Raw genomic sequence first — 19,202 nt, forward strand, 5'->3', positions numbered from 1 at the left:
GATTATCACATATTTGCTGGCCAGTTGGTAAAACCTATCTCATTTTCATTGTCATGGGGGCCTGAACTTTTACAGTCCTCCACACCCGTACACCCACGAATAGCCAGCAAACCCTTCATCAGTCACTAGCAATCAATTATTGATGAAATTATCCACCATTCATTCATGCAGAATAATTAGAATGTGCACAACAATCAGCACTCAAATGAAGCACAATGCCAGATGCTATGAATGCCACTGCACATAACAATGGTTTGCTGGCAGTAAGGAAATGGCAAACATGAGCAAACTGGTCTTGTTCTGGATGTTTGGCTTCTGATGATGCATAAACTGCGCTCTGATAATTGAACCATTCAAATGAATAGATATATCTGTTTGGAACAATTAAATGTGAGTCTGTTTGTGAGAGAGAGAAGAGAGGAGGAGCGAGCAGTAAATGCAGCAGCTGCTGAAGCTGGTGGCAAATCAAGAACACAAAAAATACAGGGTTGACTCTAAGACCATACAACAATCAGAAATAGGAGCAGAACTAGGCTACTTGGCCCATTGAGTCTGCTCTGCCATTTCATCATGTTCAATCCATTTTCCCTCTCAACTCCATTTTCCTTCCTTCTCCCCAATCTTTCACAATTTGATTAATCAAGAATTTATCAAACTCTGCATTAAATACACCCAATGACCTAGCCTCCACAGCCACCTGTGGCAACAAATTCCATAGATTCACCATCCTCTGGCTGAAAAATTTCCCCTCATATCTGTTCTAAATGGTAGTCCTTCTGTCCAGTTTGTGCCCTCTGGTCCTAGGCTTCCCCACTGCAGGAAACATCCTCTCCACGTCCACTCTATCTAGGCCTCTCAACATTCTCTAACTCTCAATGAGATCCCCCCCTCATTCTTCTAAATTCCAGTGAGTACAGGTTCAGAGCCATCAAATTTTCCCACACAATAGACCTTTCATTCCAGAAATCAGTCACGTGAACATCATCTGAACTCTCTCCAATGTTGGCACATTGTTTCTTAGACAAGGGGCCCAAATCTGCTCACAGTTCTCCAAGTGAGCTCTCACCATTGCCCTGTAAAGCCTCAGTATCAAATCCTAGCTTTTATATTCTAGTCTTCTCAAAATGAATGCTAACATTGCATTAGCCTTCCTCACCACTGACTCAACCTGCAATTTAACCTTTAGGGGATCTTGCACAAGTCCCTTCATACCTCAAATTTTTTAATCTTCTCCCCATATAAAAAATAATTTTCACTCTTGTTCCTTCTTTCAAAGTGCATGACCATGCACTTCCCAACATTGTATTCCATACTTCTCTGCCCATTCTCCTAATCTTTCTAAGTTCTCCCTGCTTCCTGAACACTACCTGTCCCTCCACCTGTCTTTATAATATCTGCAAACTTGGCCACAAACACATCAATTCCTTAATCCAAATCATTGACATAGAACATAAAAAGTGTCCCAATACAGACCCCTGCAGAATATCACTAGTCACCAGCAGCCAACCAGCAAAGGCTCTCTTTAATCGCACCCTGCCTTCTGCCAATCAGCCACTCCTCTCCCTATGCTAATATCTTTCCTGGAATACCATGGACTCCTGTACTGTTAAGCAGCCTCATCAGCAGCATCTTGTGAAAGGTCCTCTGAAAATCCAAGTACATTTTATCATCTGCCTCCTAGTACCGTGAGCCTCATTCTTAACAGTCGACTTCAACTCCTTCCCAACCACTGAGGTCAGGTTAACTGTCCACTAATTTCCTTTCTTCTGTGTTCCTCCCTTCCTGCAGAGTGGAGTGACATTTACAATTTTCCAGTCTTTCAGAACCATGCCAGGATCTAGTGATTTTTGAAAGATCATTACTAATGCCTCCACAATCTCTTCAGCCACCTTCAGAATCCTGGGATGTAGTCCATCTGATGCAGGTGATTTGTCTATATTCAGACCTCTCAGCTTCCCAAGCACCTTCTCTCAAGTAATAGCAACTGCATTCACATTAGAACCTCCAGTTGGACTCTGTCTTTTTGTGTGTTTCCCCCCAGCTGTCAGTCTGTGGTTTTGTATTGCCATGTGTTCCTGTCCCCGCTCCTGCTCTGCTCCCACCCCTGTATCACTGAGTACTCCATCTCTCACCTGTTTCTCATTATTTCCTCTTTTGGTTCCACTTCTGTCTCATTGTGGTCCACCTATCATCTGCCTCTCTGTTTATTGCTCTGTATTTTAGTCCTATGTTTTCACCTGTTTATTGCCAGATTGTGCCAGTGAGTTTTCCTGAGCCTTTCCAGCATTTGTATCTGAACTCTGTGTGTTTCTCGATTTTGGATTTCTCTGGAATTTTTGATCTCTGCCTGAACTTGGTTGCCCCTCTGGATTTGCTACTCAGTAAGTACTATATCACAATGCACACAGTACCTGGTCTGTGATTGGGTCCCTGCTTCAGTGCCCTGGTACTACTGCCTCCTGACAGTCTTGAACTTCTAGTATGCTGCTAATGCCTTCCACTGTGAAGGCTGATGCAAAGTACTTATTCAGTTTGGCTGCCATTTCCTTGTCCCTATTATGACCTCTACAGTGTCATTTTCCGGTAGTCCAATATCTACTTTCACTTCTTATTCTTTATCACTGAATATCTGAAAAGAACTTCTGGTATCTTATTTGATATTATTGGCTAGCTAACCTTAATATTTCATCTTTTTTTCCTCCATTTGACTTTTTTAGTTGTCTTCTGTCATTTTTAAAACTTCCCAATCCTCTAACTTCCCATTAACTTCGCTGAATTAAATGCCCTCTCTTTTGATTTTATGTTTTTTTTTACTTCCCTTGTCAGCCATAGTTGCCTCATCCTGCCTTTAGAAGACTTCTTCTTTGGGATTTATCTATCCCGGACCTTCTGATTTTCCAGAAACTCCAGCCATTGCTGTTCTGCTGTCATCCCTGCTAGTGACCCCTTCCAATCAACTTTGGCCAACTCCTCTTTCATGCCTCTATAACTCCCTTTACTCTACAATAATACAGATTCATATGACTTTAGGTTCTCCCTCTCAAGTTTCAAAGGTACATTTAATGACAAATGTATACAATATACATCCTGAAATTCTTTTTCTTCACAAACATCTACAAAAACAGAGTTCCCCAAAGAATGAATGACAGTTAAATGTTGGAACCCTGAAGTCCCCATCAGCTCCCCCCACCCATGCATAAGCAGCAGCAAAGCAATGAAACACCCTCCCTCATCAAAAAACATTGGTGTCCCCCACCAAGCACTCAAGCTTGCAGCAAAGTATCAATAAAGACACAAACTTGCAGTACCCCAAAGGCTACTCATTCTCCTGGTGTTGAAGAATGAATTCAATCATATTATAATCATTGCTTCCTACAGGCTCCTTTACCTTAAGCTCACTAATCAAATCCTGTTCATTACACAACACATGATCCAGAATGGCTGATCCCATACTGGACTCAACCACAAGATGCTCTAAAGAGCTATCTCATATGCATTATACAAATTCTTTCCCCTGGGATCCAGCATTAACCTGATTTTCCCAAGTTACCTACATATTGAGATTTCCCATGACTATTGTAACATTATCCTTGTGATGTGCCTTCTCTAACTCCTGTTGTGATTTGTATTCCACATCCTAGCTACTGTTCAAAAGCCTGTATATCACTCCCATGAGGAACCTTTTACGCTTCCAGAATGTGATATCATACTTTACTTTTGGAGCCATGCCACCCATTCTGTCTATCTGCCTGTTCTTTAGATACAGTCTGTATTGTTAAGCTCCCAACTATAATCTTCTTTCAGTCATGACTCAGTGATGTCTATGACATCATAGCTGCTAAATCTTTAACTGCGGTACAAGGTCATCTACCTTATTCCATATCACTGCATGTATTCAAATATAACACCTGTATTCAGCACTCTTTGATTTTGTCCCCATGTTACACTGCAGCTCATCACACTGACTGCAATTTTGCCTTATCATCTGCCTGTCCTTCCCAACAGTCTCTGCACACCGCATCTGTTTGTAAATCAACTGTCTCATTCTCGGCCGGTTCCCACCCCCATGCTAGATTAGTTTAAACTCTCCCCAACAGCTTTAGCAACCCTACCTGCAAGGATATTGGTCCTCATCAGGTTCAGGTATAAGCCATCCCTTGTGTACATGCCATATCTAACTCAGAAGAGATTACAATAATCCTGAAATCTGGAGCCCTGTCCCCTGCAGTAGTTCCTCAGTGACACATTCATCTGTCAAATCATCCTATTCTTCCTGTCATTGGTTTATAGCGCAGGCAGCAAACCAGAATTTACTACCCTGGAGATTCTGCTTTTCAGCTTTCTACCTAACTTCCTAAATTCTCACTTCAGGACCTCATCCCTTTTCCTACCTAGGTCATTGTTGCCAATATGTACCAAGACTTCTGACTGCTCACCGTCCCCCTTTAGAATATGGTGGACCTGATCTGAGACTTCCCTGCCCCTGGCACACGGGACACAACATACCATCCAGGTGTCTCCTTCACATCCACTGAATCTCATTTCTCCTCCTCTAACTATGGAATCCTTTATCACTACTGCAGTCCTCTTCTCTCCTCTTTCCTTCTGTGCCACAGTGGAAAACTCAGTGCCAGAGGCCCAGTTTCTGCAGCTCCCCATGTTAGGTTGTCCCCCTCAGCAGCATCCAAAGTGGTATTATTACTGAGAGAAATAGACACAGTGGTAGTCTGCACTGGCTGCTTATTTCCTTTCCCTCTTAAGACAATCACCCAGATACTTGCATTCTGCAACTTAGGGCTGACTACCTCCCTGTATCTCACATCTATAATTTTCCCATCTAAGCCAAAGGTCATCCAACTGCAGTTGCAGTTCCTTAACACATTCTCTGAGAAGCTGCAGCTCAGTGCAGCTGGTGCAGATGTGGTATTCCGGGAGGCTGGAGGTCACCTAGAATTCCTGCATCTCACTCAAAGAACACAACATAACCCCTAGAGCCTTTTCTTACTGCACTAACAGGTGAAGAATGAAGAAGAAACTTTGGAGAAACTTACCTTCCCCAAGGCTGCTTTTACTGAAGCCTGTTAAACAAAGCCTCAGCACTTTTACACTGGTCCACTCCAACAATGTCCCCTCCACATGCCTCTACATTATTTTTATTTGCCCTTGTTAATGGATCACAATATGATTGGGCTGCTGCAAAAAGCCAACAGCCTGAGATTGCTCACTCCTACCTGTGTAGAGCCTCATCTATTGATTCTCTTGGGCCATGGGGGATAAAAAAAAAACAAAAGCCCACAAACAGGATTAAAACTTAAATTTTAATCCTTAGCAGAAGAAATAACATGTGGAGTAGATGGGTGCAGACCATACAATTTGGGCTAAAAACAAGGCCTGGAACTCTTCATTTCCTAAATATTGTCCCTAAATTATTTCCCTGGCTTAACAATTCAGATTAAAAATGTCTGATAATATACCAGCTTTTCCAATGGCATCATTTTGGTTTTTGCTCGTCTGTTTGCTTTTTCATTTTCTGTTTTGCATCTAAGGAGCCTGTGTCATCGTCTATTTGGATAAGCAATGGACAGGATGATCTTCCCCATGGCTGAATGAAAGGATTGAGATGTTTTAAGCCTTTGACCTCATAACAGTGCATAGTTCCCTGAAGGTGGAGTCTCATGTAGATAGGGTGGTGAAGAAGGCTTTTGGAACGCTGGCCTTTATAATTCAAAGCATTGAGTACAGAAGTTGGGATGTAATGTTAAAATTGTATAAGGCATTGGTAAGGCCAAATTTGGAATATTGTGTGCAGTTCTGGTCACCGAATTGTAGGAAAGATATCAATAAATTAGAGAGTGCAGAGACGATTTACTAGGATGTTACCTGGGTTTCAGCACTTAAGTTACAGAGAAAGGTTGAACAAGTTAGGTCTCTATTCATTGGAGCGTAGAAGGTTGAGGGGGGCGATTTGATCAAGGTATTTAAAATTTTGAGAGGGATAGATAGAGTTGACGTGAATAGGCTGTTTCCATTGATAGTAGGGGAGATTCAAACGAGAGGACATGATTTGAGAGTTAGGGGGCAGAAGTTTAAGGGAAACACGAGGGGGTATTTCTTTACTCAAAGAGTGATAGCTGTGTGGAATGAGCTTCCTGTAGAAGTAGTAGAGGCCAGTTCAGTTGTGTCATTTAATGTAAAATTGGACAGGTATATGGACAGGAAAGGAGTGGAGGGTTATGGACTGAGTGCGGGTAGGTGGGACTAGGTGAGATTAAGAGTTTGGCATGGACTAGGAGGGCCGAGATGGCCTGTTTCCATGCTGTGATTGTTATATATGTTATATGCTATATATAACAGTCAGAAGTTGGTATGGATAGTAAACAGTCACAAGGAAAAGAAAGCAGGGTTAAATCTCTATTCACTTTCAGGACAGCATCATATCAGTGAAACTAGATTTGCAGAGATACACAGTGAAATGGAGAATGAGAGCCCACAGTTAGGAAGTAGGTCAGGATCGTTGGAGGAGGTGAGGAGGCTGAGGCTGGTATCTGATGGTGTTGCCAACCCACTAGGTTTATGAGGCAAGTGAAATTTGGTCAGGTTAAAAGTTACCTGATTGCATTTCAGAATGTTGGAGGATGATTGGGACAGAAGAGTAATGGGATTCAAGGTGAAGTAATCATTAAAAAGGACCATACAGCTCAGCAAAATAATTAAACGCTAGAAAAAAAATGTTGATTTATTTCAAGAGCCACTGAATTCAAAATCAGTGAAGTTATGTTAAACTTATATTGGATTTGTGTCAGGCTCAGTGAGAGTTTTGTATGCAGCCTGGGTCTTCACAGTCTGACTGGAGAAGGTGTAAAGAAGATTTAAAGTACAGCACCAGAACCAACAGATTACAGTTATCAGAAAATATTGAATAGAAAGAGCTTTTTTCTTAGGCAAAAAGATTTAGAGGTAGTCTGATAGAGATCTTTAAAATTATGAATAGCTTGGAAAGTGTTTCCATGCAAAGGAATTCAGAAAGAGGTGCTATAAATACAAGAGAGTTGTTAATAAATACACCAGAGAAAGAAGATGTTTATTTATTCTCAGAGCAGTTAAAATGTGAAAGTCACTACCAAAGGATGTAGAGGCAATTCTTTTGATGATTTGTAAAGTAAACAAGATGACTATAAGAAAGAAAAATGAAACTACAAAATGCTGAAAGGTTGAAATAATAGAGATGGAATGGGAAGAGACAAAACAACTGTGCAGACCAATGCAATTTAATGTTCTGCTTTGTGCTACATAATTCTGTACAAGCTGTAGCAAGCATTTCACTTCTCCAGAAATGGAAAGTAATTCCTTGACTTCTTTAGTGAGCTCTGCAGCAGAGGTAAAACATCCATTCAGAACTGCAATAGCAAGATAAATTAGATGAATCCCAGGCAAATTTACCCAGGACAGAAATGGGTAAAGGTAATCAGCTAAGGATGACAGTGCAAGGATGGTGTTGCCACAAAGGAAAATCTCATCCTGCAGTTTCACTGTTGAATGTCGGTTCTGCTGAGAAGACATAGGTCAAAGACTCCAGCTGAAGTTTCAGATGAACTGAGGATCACCAGCTTCAGTTTTACATGATATCACAAGACAGATTTAATTTAGAATTTCTTACTGAACATTTGCAAACATTAGTGCAATCATCCTACAAGCTGCCATTGTCATGTTTTTTGATGATGCAACTATCTAATGATAATCTTACATATTTATATACTTACTATTTTTCTATTATCTTGTATTGCATTGTAGTACTGCTGCAAAGACAACACATTTCATGACATATGCTGGTGATATTACACCTGATTCTGATGGTATATCAACTCCTGTGAACTGTGACACTTGAACTTTACTGGGTATGGGAAGGTTGAGCAGCTACTGGTGAGAAATCAGTGAAAGGAGATTGGTAAACTGCAGCTAATCGTGAATACTTATTCCTATTACTTTCTCTGCCATTGTCAGAAGGTTATGAGATCTTGTATTCTAAATGGCTTAAGATTGGTCCATGTTCAATGCCCTGATATTCAGGAAGATCTCATTGAAACCCAGATAGAGTGGACGTGGAGATAAAACTTCCAATAGTAGGAGAGTCTAGAACCAGAGTACACAGCCTCAGAATAAACAGAAATGATGAAGAAACACACACAATGCTGGTGGAACACAGCAGGCCAAGCAGCATCTATAGGGAGAAACACTGTTGATGTTTCGGGCTGAGACCCTTTGTCAGGACTAACTGAAAGAAAAGGTAGTAAGAGATTTGAAAGTAGGTGGGGGAAGTTGAAATACAAAATGATAGGAGAAGACTGGAGGGGGTGGGGTGAAGCTAAGAGTTGGAAAGGTGATTGGTGAAAGGGATACAGAACTGGAGACGGGAAAGGATCATGGGACGGGAGGCCTAGGGAGAAAGAAAGAGGGAGGGGAGCACCAGAGGGAGATGGAGAACAGGCAGAGTGATGGGCAGAGAGAGAGAACAAAAAGGGGAGGGGGAAAAAACTAAATAAATCAGGGATGGGGTAAGAAGGGGAGGAGGGGCATTAACGGAAGTTAGAGAAGTCAATGTCAAGGCTACCCAGCCGGTATATAAGGTGTTGTTCCTCCAACCTGAGTGTGGCTTCATCTTGACAGTGGAGGAGACCATGGATAGACATATCAGAATGGGAATGGGACGTGGAATTAAAATGTGTGGCCACTGGGAGATCCTGCTTTCTCTGGCAGACTGTGCGTAGGTGTTCAGCAAAACGGTCTCTCAGTCTGCGTCGGGTCTCACCAATATATAAAAGGCCGCAATGGGAACACCAGACACAGTATACCACACCAGCCAAATTATAGGTGAAATGTCGCCTCACCTGGAAGGACTGTCTGGGGCCCTGAATGATGGTGAGGGAGGAAGTGTAAGGGCAGGAGTAGCACTTGTTTGGCTTACAAGGATAAGTGCCAGGAGGGAGATCAGTGGGAAGTAATGGGGGGGACGAATGGACAAGGGAGTTGTGTAGGGAGCGATCCCTGCGGAAAGCAAAAAGAGGGGGGGAGGGAAAGATGTGCTTGGTAGTGGGATCCCGTTGGAGGTGGCAGAAGTTACAGAGAATTATATGTTGGATCCGGAGGCTGGTGGCGTGGTAGGTGAGGACAAGGGGAAACCTATACCGAGTGGGGTGGCGGGAGGATGGGGTGAGGGCAGATGTGTGGGAAATGGGAGAGATGTGTTTGAGAGCAGAGTTAATGGTGGAAGAAGGGAAGCCCCTTTGTTTAAAAAAAGAAGACATCTCCTTTGTCCTGGAATGAAAAGCCTCATCCTGAGAGCAGATGCAGCGGAGACGGAGCAATTGCAAAAAGGGATGGCATTTTCGTAAGAGACAGGGTGGGAAGAGGAATAGTCCAGGTAGCTGTGAGAGTCAGTGGGCTTATAGTACACACACACAAAATGCTGGTGGAACACAGCAGGCCAGGCAGCATCTATAAGGAGAAACACCGTCGACGTTTCGGGCCGAGACCCTTCGACAGGACTAGTCAGGACTATAGATGCTGCCTGGCCTGCTGTGTTCCACCAACATTTTGTGTATGTTGTTTAAATTTCCAGCTTCTGTGGATTTCCTCATGTTTGGGCTTATAGTAGATATCAGTAGATAATTCGTCTCCAGAGATGGAGACAGAAAGATCAAGAAAGGGGAGGGAGGTGTCGGAAATGGACCAGGTAAATTTGAGGGCAGGGTGAAAGAGGCAAAGTTAATGAAGTCAATGAGCTCAGCATGCATGAAGAAATGACACTGAAGAAATGATGAAGAATTTCTTTAGCCAGAAAGTGGTGAATCTGTGGAATTCATTGTCACAGACAGTTGTGGAAGCCAAGATATTGGGTTTATTTAAAGTGGAGGCTGATAGGTTCTTGAGTAGTAAGGTCATCAAAAGTTCTGGGGAAAAGGAAGGAGAATTGCGTTGAGAAGGAAAATAAATCAGCCATGATCAAATGGAGGAGTGAACTTAAAGGACTGAATTGCCTAATTCTGTTCCTGTGTCTTATGGTCTTATGTTTAAACAGATCAGAGTGAATTGAGAAACCTATCTATTCTTTGGGTATTAATATTAAATAAGCTGAGATAAGTTCCCATGAAAATGTACATTAAAATATTTATAATGTATTGGGATGAACTTACTTAATGGGAGTTGGTATCTCTTAACCCCATCTATATTAACCTCGGAGACTTGATGTTAAAGGCACTTGATGTTAAATGTCTCTCTGGCCACATTATCCATTTTGCTTTTTGATAGGCAGGTCAGTTGCTGTGTCATGCTCCTATTTGATGGTTACCATTCAGGCCCATCACCTTGCATTTTTAAAACATTTATTTTTCTATCTTTATTGAAAGAAGCTACTTGTTGTACTCGTAATCATCTTTTCATTTTTTTCCCTGTGAAGTTAATCACTTTAAGCCTGTGGGCTGTACATATACAAAAACAAAGTCAGCTCTCAATAATCGTGATTTAGACAAGATGAGACACTTAAATAAAAATCATTTCAATTGTCAATTGATAATATAAATCTGAGAATGCCCACCTGCAAAATAGCTGGTTAAATATTTAAATCCTAGGCCACCTGTTTTTTAAGGAGACCTGATGATATTGGATGTGACACATGTTTAACACTGCACTGATCTCTCCCTGTCCCTCTCCCTCCCTCTCTTTCTTTCTCTCTCTCTCTCTCTCTCACACACACACACACACACACACACACACACATATAATAAAATCCACGTAAAATGCAGTTTTTATTCAGAACACAAACAAGGGAAAATCTGCAGATGCTGGAAATTCCGGCAATACACACAAATGCTGGAGAATCTCAGCAGGCCAGGCAGCATCTATGGAAAAATGTACAGTCGACATTTCAGGCTGAAACCCTGCCAAAGAAACCATCTTTTTCTGTAAATGCTGCTTGGTCTGCTCTGCTCCTCCAGCATTTTATGTGTGTTTTTATTCAGAAACAAATTTTGAATTTTCTTATAATATTTACAACATATTTGAGTAAAGCAATTACACAATTATTTTCAGTAGGGTGAAATATTGTGGAATTGCTGCAAATTTCCACAGCCTGATGCTCATGCTGGAGTCAGAAGGGAACTTGCATTATTCAACTAGGCTGTGTTATGACACTTTGATGTGTAATGATAACAGAACATAAAAATTTTCAATTATAAATTACAGTTCGATTGTGTTCATAAGCGAAGAATGGTTTTGCATAAGAAAGCTAAGAAAATTCTGCAAGGTTGTGTGAAGGCATTGTGCCATCCAATAGTAGATATGGAACAGGTTGATGGGAAATAATTTTGTAATGTGCAATAATGATTTTCTATCTAGTCTCTGGTATTCTTGATGATTTAATTAGGAATAAAAGGGTTACTGTATGAGGAATGTCTGACAGCTCTTGGGCTGTTTTCCCTGGAGTTCAGGAGACTGAGGGGGGAATTCATAGAAACATTCTGAATGTTAAAAGGCCTGACAGCAAAGTTATTTCCCATGGTAGGGGATTCTAGGACAAGAGGGCATGACTTCAGGATTAAAGGGTGTCCTTTTAGAACTGAGATGCAGAGAAATTACTTTCGTCAGAGGGTGATAACTCTGTGGCATTTGTTGCTACGAGTGTCTATGGAGGCCAAGTCATTGGATATATTTCATGCAGAGATAGATAGGTTCTTGATTAGCCAGGGCATCAAATGATATGGGGTAAAAGCAGGGGAGTGGGGATGACTGGAAGAATTGGATCAGCCCATGATTGAATGGTGGAGCAGACTCGATGGGCTGAATGGCCTACTTCTGCTCCTATATCTTATGGTCCTATGGTCTTATTTTCTTCAAGGATTCCATTCTGTCCTCTAACTGGCCTTGATCCTACTGGAATCTAAGGCTGTCAATCATCACATGCTTTTACGCATGTGTATGTGTACAAGAATGCATGATTGTAAGAGTGTGAGTGAGAGAGTGATTTTGTGTTTAAGTATGTGATTTGCCTTGAAGGGAAATTATTTTCACTTTCACTAGAGGAAAACAGATTAGCCACTGGGAGTAAGCCAGCCAGCCCAGACTGAGTCAACACTAGCTGTCCAAGCAACTATTATCAGATTTTTCCCACTGTTCAAAGTGAAAATCAACTTCAGAGAGTTAAACTTGCAGCTCTCAATGTACTGACAGTCCTTAACCTTTGAATTATTTCATCTTCTCCTTGGAAGTGTAAAATTTCTGATAGGTAACATTTAGCTCTTTCTAAAAGCTCTGAGAAGTTTTTTCCCACATTTAAAAATGGCATTAAACGGATGCATCTCTTAAGCTTTAAAAGAGTCACATCGAGACATTTCACATATGCTCTTCACTTGGCCCTATTCATTCAGAGTGCACATGTGGGAAGGTCAGGAAGAAGTTTCTGGTGCAGAGATATTTGTATTATTGTTAAACATAGTGAGATACCAAAAGCCTGGAAGGTTGCAAATTTTGTGCCCTTATTTAAGAAGAGGTGCAAGAACAACCTAGGGAATTACAGGCCAATGAACTTAACATCATTGGTGGGAAAGTTACAGGAGGACATTCTCAGGATCTTCCTGTAGTTGGAAAGCCAATGACTGATTAGGGACAGTCATAAAGGTCTTGTGCATAAGAAATATCTCTCATGAATTCCGTTGAGTTTCTTTGAAGAGGTGCCTGAGAAGATTAATGCAGAAAGAGACATAGATGTTGTCTACAAAGGCAAAACTTTTGACTCGTCCAGAAAGTTACATCACAAGGGATCTGGGGTGAGCTAACAAATTTGATACAAAATTCTGGTAGGAGTCACACGGTGGTATTAGTAGGTTATTTTTGATTGGAGGTTTGTGACCTACGGTGTGCCATAGGGTCACACCACAGGTCATAAACCTCCAATCAAAAATAACCTGCTTTTCATCATTTATAATTACAATTTGGAAGAAAATGCAATTGTGATAGTCAATAAGTTTGTTGATGGCACTAAAATTGCTGGTTTAGAGTCCAGTAGAGAACATTATTTAAGGTTCCAACAGGATCTAGATCATTTGGGAAAGAGATAAAGGAATTGCAGATGGATTTAAGCAGAAGCAAATGCGAAGTGTTGATTCTTGGTAGAATAAACCAGGGCAAGATTTGCAGTAAATTGAATAGTGGTGAGGGGAAATATTCAAAGAGAAACCAAGGGGCAACTTCTTCACCTAGAGGATGGTGTTTATGTGGACCAAGCTGCCAGAGGAAGTGGTAGAGGTGGATACAATTACGATGTTTAAAAGACATTTGCATGGGTACATGGATAGGAAAGATTCAGGGGGATGTGGGCCAAAGGCAGAAAATAGGACTAGCTCAGGTAGGCTACTTGATCATTGTGGACAAGTCTCTTTTTGTGCTGCGCAACTGTCTGGCTGGGTTATTTTAACTGAACTGATCTCACAAATGCAGGCAAGGTCAAATCACCTCACTCATTGCATTTGCTTGCACTGCAACAGGAATGCATTATCAGTCCTTCCATATTCAACAAATGAGAACTCTTAGATGTATCTACACAGATTAAAGCCAAAGGGAAAGGTTTGGAAATGTGAAAATAATTCTCTTCAGCTGCTACTTCATGTACATTGATGCACAATAAACCAATGTATATATTTAAGCAAAACATCACTTTATTTGATGGATGACTGGTGGAACAATCTCCTATAGGCATTATTGTAGAATAAATTGAACTGCAATAGAGCTAATATCAAATTAGTTACTTAATAACTATAAATTTAATTAAATGTTAAACTGATCGTTGCTGTTATTGTTGACAAGTATTACGTTCTAGAAAAATGAAGGACTTCATCCTGGGTTAGTACAACCACTTCAGAATGAGAGTCACATCAAGCCAAGTTACGTCGGTGTGACACAAGCTGGAGATGGGATCACTACAGGCTGTACCATCTCTGTGACCCTCTTTGCCCTTGCAGTGAATATGATTGCAAAGTCTGCCAAATCAAAGTGCCACAGCTCCCACTCCTTCTCATGTACGGCAACTACCAATTAGAGCATTCATGGATGGCCTGACAGTTACTATGGAGTCCGTAGCTGGACACAGGTAGATTCCTCAAGGACTGGAGAAACACATCATCCGGGCAAAGGTGAGCTTCCAGTCCACAAAATCAAAATCTTTGCTGTTGAGGAAGGGCAGAGTTACCGACTGGTCCCACTTTAACATCACAGGAACACTCATTCCAACCATCTCTGAAAAGCCAGTGAAGAGCCTTGGTAAATTAATCAACAGCGGCCTGGAGGACAGATCATCAATCCAGGCAAACTGTCAGGAGCTGGAGGCTGGTTGAAAGCAGCTGACTGGAGAGAAAGGTCAGCAGCTTTATCCAGAGGGATTACCCAGAATCCTCAGTAATATCGCCCTGTATGGAAAGGACACCAAGCTGTGGCTGCCTATGAAATGCTTGGAGGAAGAGTTCAAGGTGACAATGGAAAGGAGAGTGCTATGGACTGACCTGTGGTGAGCAGAGCCACACTGAATCAAGTTCCTTGTCTGGGCGGTACATAACATTTTACCCTGCGTGGCTGGGAGAAGATTGATACCCCAGATTGTCTGTTGTTGTCCAGAGGAGGAAACCTGGAACACATCCTGAACCTCTGCCTGAAAACTCTTAAAGAGGCTGATACTGATGGAGACATGAGCAGATATTGAAGACCCTTGTGGAAGCAATTGTCTTATGAATCAGCAGCAGCAAACAAGCTCAACCCTGCAACCGAGCCATCACTTTTGTGAGAACTAGAGAGCAGCCAGAAGAAGAGTAAAACCACTCAAGGGGATTCTGTCACTCACTTATGACTGGCAGACCATGTCTTACCTAGAGAACAATCTAAAGCACATCGTCAAGACCACCTTGAAACCTGGTCCCAGAGGCAGCAAAACATCGTCCTGCTGGAGCTGACAGTGCATGTGAGGAGATCTGGAGGAGGTCCATAAGATGAAGTTTAGCAGATATGGTCAGCCACCTTATCCACGGGTTCCGCATATGCGGATTCAACCAACCGCGGATCGGGAAAACCCAGAAGTTTTCTCTCCAGTGTTTGTTGTTTGAGCATGTACAGACTTTTTTTCTTGTCATTATTCCCTAAACAATACAGTATAACAACTACTTACATAGCATTTACATTGTATTAGGTACTATAAATAATCTAGAGATGATTTAAAGTATACGGGAGGATGTGCATAGGTTACTGCGGATTAGGAATCGATAAAAAAATGGAAGTTCTCTAAGTCAGAACAGATACATCTGGTATTATTTAGTGTCAGTTAGTCAAACGTTTGTCTTAGTATATAGTATATATTTTACATTTCTATGCATATAAAACACTTAAGAAATGTATGTATTTCAATAATTAAACCACTGCGTTGCTTAGTAATAATTGTAGCTTTCATCAGGGCAGGGCGTTTCACATGCTCCATTATTCTCACCTTATCCTTTAAAATTGTTCCAATCGCTGACTGATTGTAGCCTAACACTTTTCCAATGACCAATGGCATTTCACCTCTTTCCAATTGCTTTATTATTTCCACTTTATTTTCAATCATGATCATTTTCCGGAACAGAAACACTGTGGGCCATGGGTCCCAAGCTCCGCCAGGTCTCCCATCACCCCTGGATGGGATCGTCTTGTTGCTGGGAAGCAAGGCCAGGGCTCCCACTGATTCAGCGATATTGGTGTGTTGCAATCGTTTTATATGTTCATACAAGGAAAATATGCACTGTGTGTTTAATACCCAGATGTTACTTAGTCATCGAGGGATGTCTTCCAGTGGATCGCAGCGAGGTAGCTGCTCTGCTAATTACGAAACCGAGCCCGAACTGGGTCATCTGTGAATATTTTAGCACCAGGTTCCCCACAAACATTCGGTGTGCTGAACAGGTTTTGAGGTGGTGCCCATCTGTCCGCACTCCAGGCCAGTAGCAACGGCACTTCTCACTGGCCGCACGAGGCGGCCGGTTACCCGAGGCCAACCAGTGATCCCTGGCGCGAGGGTATCACTGCATTTAGGCGACTGATGACCTCATGTGGGTAATGACTTCAAGTTCAACAGTGGGTGTGACAGGGATAAGGAAAGGTGCAGCTGACTCATATCACCAAATCATTTTGTTCCCTCGTGGCCAGGTAGCCTATGCTTTGTGGCCCAGTGGTTGGGGACCATTGTCCTAAAGTGATGAGAGATCTAAAGTGGCCTGATGATCATTGGTGGGGCCTGATGGGGTAAGTATGAGGAGGTGTAAGGTAGGAATCCATCTGCCAGACTACAATGCACTGCTTTTGTCTGCATTCAATCCAGAAGAGGGGACTTGGCCCAACATGCCGACTGTCTATTTCCCTCCACAAATACTGCATGGCCTGCTGAGTTCCTCCAGCAACTTGTTTGCTGCACACTAATAAACCGTTAATTTTCCTCTCACAAACAAGAGAAAATCTGGAGCTGCTGGAAATCCGAGCAACACACACAAAATGCTGGAGGAACTCAGCAGGCCAGACAACATCTATGGAAAAGAGTACACTTGATGTTTCAGGTGGAGACTCTTTAGCAGAGTCTCCTGCTGAAGGGTCTTGGTCTGAAATGTCAGCTGCCCTCTTTTTCATAGATGCTGCCTGGCCTGCTGAGTTCCTCCAGCATTTTGTGTGATTTTCCTCTCATGCACTTTGTAATGTCCCCACTTCACCTGCCTTTCTGTTTTCAGGTAGTCTTATATGAATGCACAAATGCATTCTCATTCTTTTTTTTGTTTTGTTTTGTTCAGAATATCAAAATATTTTGAAGTATATTAGAATATTTAAAGGGAATGAAATATAAAGGTTTTAGTAGGCTCAACAAATACGGCATAAATGATAGGAAAGTAAGTTATTTAAGATATATTTGCTTCTGTCTTGCATAACACTGCATAAAAGAAATGCACTGTCAGTAAAAGACACATTATGATAAATTCAGTGAAGTTTCTTTCCTTTGAGACAATGCTGTCTTAATCTACCCATGCACAATATTGGAAACTTAAGATCTGAGAAGAACAGCTCTGAAGCACATTAAGGAAGATCAGAGGACATGCTCAGAGAGAGAGAAAAACACTTCGCTATTTTTTTAACCTTAGTTCAGGTTTTGTTGTTCCAGCTCCATGTTAAAGAAAATCATGCAAGCCTACATGTCATCAGGTTAAAAGTAAATTGGCAACTATTTTTAAATTTTAAATTTTCTTTGTTAAGATAATAGATTCATCTGCAGCCTCTGTAATTCAAGATTCGTGGCTCACAACAGCAAACATCACAGTTTAATATTTAATTAAATGTATAGTTGTTACGTAACTGATTCAATATTAGCTTAATTTCAGTTCCAATTATTCTGAATTTTCGAAGAACACATTTCACAATGCTCTGAACACATCATCGGTGATGTAACCTGACGTCTTCGGGTGTTTTGGGTCTTCTAACATCTGATGTCCTCATCCAGGCAAACCAGCCATGGTTGTTCAAGCCATGACTTGTGTTCAGTTAGCATGTGCTGCAGATCCCCATTGGCTTGCTCTCTTCGTTCGGAGCTATCTTGAGCCTTGCTCTGCTACAGTGGTAATGTTGCCAACGGCCTCCTACCTTTTTGTATTAGAGATGCCCAATGCGCTGAGGGCCCTCTGAAGAGACAGCCCAGCAAAGCTCCGGCAGCCCACTTCGAAGGGCATGCACTTTGCCTTCCGTCCCTGCCCTATAAACCACATAACCATATAACAATTACAGCACGGAAACAGGCCATCTTGGCCCTTCTAGTCCATGCCGAATGCTTACTCTCACCTAATCCCACTGATCTGCACTCAGCCAATAACCCTCCATTCCTTTCCTGTACATATACCTATCCAATTTTACTTTAAATGACAATACTGAACCTGCCTCTACCACTTCTACTGGAAGCTCATTCCACACAGCTACCACTCTCTGAGTAAAGAAATTCCCCTTCGTGTTGCCCCTAAACTTTTGCCGGCTAACTCTCAGCTCATGTCCTCTTGTTTGAATCTCCCCTACTCTCAATGGAAAAAGCCTATCCACGTCAACTATCTATCCCCCTCATAATTTTAAATACCTCTATCAAGTCCCCCCTCAACCTTTTACACTCCAAAGAATAAAGACCTAACTTGTTCAATTTTTCCCTGCTACTTAGGTGCTGAAACCCAAGTAACATTCTAGTAAATCTTCTCTGTGCTCTCCCTATTTTGTTGACATCTTTCCTATAATTCGGTGACCAGAACTGTATACAATACTCCAAATTTGGCCTCACCAGTGCCTTGTACAATTTTAACATTACATCCCAACTCCTATACTCAATGCTCTGATTTATAAAGGCCAACATACCAAAAGCTTTCTTCACCACCCTATCCACATGAGATTCCACCTTCAGGGAACTATGCATCATTATCCTTAGATCACTCTGTTCTACTGCATTCTTCAAAGCCCTACCATTTACCATGTATGTCCTATTTTGATTATTCCTACCAAAATGTAGCACCTCACACTTATCAGCATTAAACTCCATCAGCCATCTTTCAGCCCACTCTTCCAACTGGCCTAAATCTCTTTGCAAGCTTTGAAAACCTACTTCATTATCCACAACGCCACCTATCTTAGTATCATCTGCATACTTACTAATCCAATTTACCACTCCATCATCCAGATCATTAATGTATATGACAAACAACATTGGACCCAGTAGAGATCCCTGAGGCACACCACTAGTCACTGGCCCCCAACCTGACTAACAGTTATCCACCGCTACTCTCTGGCATGTCCTGTCCAGCCACTGTTGAATCCATTTTACTACTTCTATATTAATACCTGAAGATTAAACCTTCCTAACTAACCTTCCGTGTGAAACCTTGTCAAAGGCCTTACTGAAGTCCCTATGGATAACATCCACTGCTTTACCCTCATCAACTTTTCCAGTGACCTCTTCAAAGAATTCAATAAGATTTGTCAAACATGACCTTTCACGCACAAATCCATGTTAACTGTTCCTAATCAGACCCTGTCTGTCCAGATAAATATATGTACCATCTCTAACAATATCTCAAATGTTACTTAAAATGTTATGATGCTATTGACTTATAAGTGAGTTATAATTG

The sequence above is a fragment of the Hypanus sabinus genome, chromosome 4 (genome assembly GCF_030144855.1).
Source record: "Hypanus sabinus isolate sHypSab1 chromosome 4, sHypSab1.hap1, whole genome shotgun sequence".
Classification (NCBI taxonomy): domain Eukaryota; kingdom Metazoa; phylum Chordata; class Chondrichthyes; order Myliobatiformes; family Dasyatidae; genus Hypanus; species Hypanus sabinus.